This window comes from Ursus maritimus (genome assembly GCF_017311325.1).
Source record: "Ursus maritimus isolate PB19 chromosome X unlocalized genomic scaffold, ASM1731132v1 scaffold_X1, whole genome shotgun sequence".
NCBI classification, from domain to species: domain Eukaryota; kingdom Metazoa; phylum Chordata; class Mammalia; order Carnivora; family Ursidae; genus Ursus; species Ursus maritimus.
Window position 1 is genome coordinate 83,019,068 of NW_024423319.1, and position 3,237 is coordinate 83,022,304.

At 58.9% G+C, this 3,237-nt stretch overlaps 1 long non-coding RNA gene across 1 annotated transcript; it reads right to left on the bottom strand.

The window, feature by feature from the left end:
* Positions 1–1,754: 1,754 nt before the first annotated feature.
* LOC121101061 lies at positions 1,755–3,212 on the bottom strand. The gene is made up of 2 exons (XR_005833036.1): positions 2,406–3,212; positions 1,755–2,015 (listed from the first exon to the last, which is right to left on the bottom strand). It is a non-coding gene; the product is annotated as an uncharacterized LOC121101061 (long non-coding RNA).
* Positions 3,213–3,237: the final 25 nt, after the last annotated feature.

Sequence of the window (3,237 nt, forward strand, 5' to 3'; positions counted from 1 at the left end):
CCTTTGCCGATTGTGCTCTGTATCTTTTTGCAGGAAGAAATCATAGTTGTGTGTACAACCATATGCTGAGACCAAGAGTCCTCCCAGCAAATCACTGAGTCTGGGTGGTTTGGGGGACCTCTGACACATACAGATGCATGAACTTCATCACGAACGTCCAGCTCGCTGATGTCCCTATCTCATCGCCATTGACCTTAAGGTCAAGATGAAAGCACCATATAGAAATGCTTCTGGTTGCAAATAACCACACTGTCAAATAACAGTGGTTTGAACAAACCAGTTATTTTTCCTTCTCCAACAAACTGCTGGTGTTAGTTCGGCTACTCGATCACGTTGGGTCAGGCTGGAGTGCCTGTGGCTCTGTGGACCGACCCTGAGGTCTCAAGATGGTAGGCCACAGTTCCAGCCTATGCAGCTGGAGGGGAAGCAGCAGCTGAAGCAAGAGCCTCCTTGGCACTTCTGGCAACTTTGACATTTCCTGGTGACTGAGGTCATTGACAAGGGATTTTGGTTCTCTCACCCCGTCAATATCCCAAGCTTTCTCTCCTCACTCAGGGCTCCCCTCAAATTTGAACATTCACTTTACAGACTCTGAGCTGTTCCGGGCCTTGAATTTGGCTCTGGGTGGGCATGGAAGGAGCTAGCGGTGGTCTGGGGTTCCTCTGGGGATGGAGAGAGACTCCCCACCCCCTCCTCCCACCAGCAGGAGCCGCTAGCTCAGCCTTAGGGTCCCTGGTTGTTTCTGCACATCCTTAACTCATCTGTTCCCTGTTTGTGGAGAAGAGCCTTGGGGGGTCTGTGGGGGGAGCTGGGAGCCTCGGCCTTCCTGAGGAGCCAGCAGAGCCCTGCAGACTAACAGCACGAAATCCCTGTGGTCGAAGCCAATGTTCCCCACCTCAACTCCCCCCCCACCACTAGGCTGGCCAAGATCCAGTCACTGCCCACCTTGACTCCTGTAGGGCCATGACCGGTCCCCCTGCTTCCGCCCCTGCACCCCCCCCCCCCGCAAGTCTGTTCTCTTCACAGCCCCCAGAGGGGTCCTCTCACAACCAAATGGGATCACGTCCCTCCTCTGCTCCATCAGGCAACTCACCTCTCACTCGGAAAAAGCCCAAGTCCTCACTGTGGCCACGAAGTTCTCCAGGATCAGGCCTGTCCAACCTCATCTCCTACCACCCTCTGGTCCAGCCACGTCAGCCTTCTCAATGATCCTCTGGCACATTCCAGCCTCAGTGCCTTTGCACTGCCTTTCCTCTCTGCCTAGAATGTTCTTTCCCACAAACCACGGCTCCCTCTCTCTTCATTCAGGTCGTTGTTTCAATTTCACCGTCGGGAATGTCATCCCCTGATCACAGCACCGAAAAGAGCACAACCTCCCACCCCTGTGCCTCTACCTCCCGTCCTCGCTGCGGACCCTTAGCTGCCCCGTGACATGTTTTTGTCTGTTCGCTACCTGCCATTGAACGCAAGCCCCATGAAGGCAGGCATTTCTGTCAGCGGAGGTTACGGCGCTACGCCCAGTGCCTCGAACAGTTCCTGGCGCACAGTGGGTGCTCAGTTATGTTCATCCGAAGCATGACTGAGCAAAACACATACGGGGGCACCCACGACGCGGGAGGCACTCAACGAATGGTTGCCGAGTGAAGAAATCGATGCCTGAATGCATGAATGAGGACACGAACCCCGTTCCAACCTGGGGGCTAGAGCTGCCCCCGCCCCGAGCCCACCCCCAGCAGACCTGGGAGCCAGCCACGGGCACAACCACAGGAACTTTATTTACAAACACGAGGCTGCAGCGGGAGGCGGGTGGGAGGGTGGACACGGCAGGACCTACTTCTGCTCCCGCCGCCAGACGATGACCATGCCGCTGGCGTCGCTGGAAGCCAGCAGGCTCTCGTCGCAGTTGAAGCTGACGTCCAGCACAGGCGCGCTGTGGCCCTGCAGCTTGTTGACGGCGGCCTTGGCTGCCCGCTCCACGTCGAAGAAGTGCACGCACATGTCCTCACTGCCGGTCACTGCCCGGGGGGAGAGAGACAGGGGCCCTCGGGAGGTGCTGCGGGAGGCAGCAAGGTGGCCCGGGGGTGACGTCCCGGCATGGTGGGGGGAGGTCTGGGAGGGACGGTCCCTGGACCCAGGTCACCTAGCTGTTTTCGTCCCGGGTCCCGAGGGTAAGGTCTCTGTCTGTGTGAGGGGAGGGAAGTGGGGGGAGGCTGTGTCTCACGCGGTGAGGTTTCTGGACTCTTGGGGGTCTCTGTTCAAAGTGGGAGGCTGTTGGGATGTGAGAGTTCTCGAGGCCCATGAAGTCTGGGCATCAGGGGGGCTGTGGCGTCCGAACCAGATCAGCACCAGCCCTGCTCCCGGCCCAGCCCCAGGCCACCCAGACACCCCGACTCTGTGGGACTCACCCACACAGGCCCCCTGGCGGAAGGACATGAGGGGGCAGAAGATGCTGCGCACGGGGTGTGAGCTCTGCTCAATGGGGAAGCTTCTCTTCAGCTGCAGCGTCCCCTCGTTGTCCACCACCCTGAGGAGAAGAGGAGGGCGGCTCAGGGTGTCGCCTCAGCTCCTGGCCGCAATGAACCGGGGGGGGGGGAGAGCGGGGGGGCTGTGTCCCCACCCCGGCGCCCGAGCTCTTTCCAAGGTTCACGAAGTCTGGTCTTGAGACGACGGCAGGTACCCATTGAGCCTGGCTGGCGCTTGCGCCCGTGACAGTTTGCAAAGTACCTGTCGATGGAAATGGGGAGCCTCTGCCGTGAGATTCACTAGTATCTCTTTCTAGGGGTCTCTGAGAGAGCTTGGTGTCAAGATGGGCACAAGGAGGGCACAGGGCCCACCGAACTGGCTGCGCCTGCGCTGCGGGAAACACGAGGCTCTTGGAAAGGCCGGATGAGCGAAGGCGCCGCAGGGCATCCGGGAGCAGTTCCACAGGCGGTGGCCCGGGAGGAAAGCAGCCGTGGAGAAGGACAGAGAAGGAGGCCCTCCCTCCGAAATGGGGGGCGTGCATGCCTCGGATTACAGGGGACAGAAGGAAATACGGGAAGGTGCACGCAGCACTGGGAAGAGGCTTTACTGCAGCAGGGGCCTGGCCGAAGGGGCACGAGGAGGGAGGAGAGGCAGGAGAGGAGGGGGAAAGAGCCCCGCGCTTGAGAGTAGGCCTAGATTAAGAATCACACGTACGTGAATGTGCGTGTGTGAATTTTTTTTAAAGAGTAGAAAAACAAAAAAGTCGAATAGAAA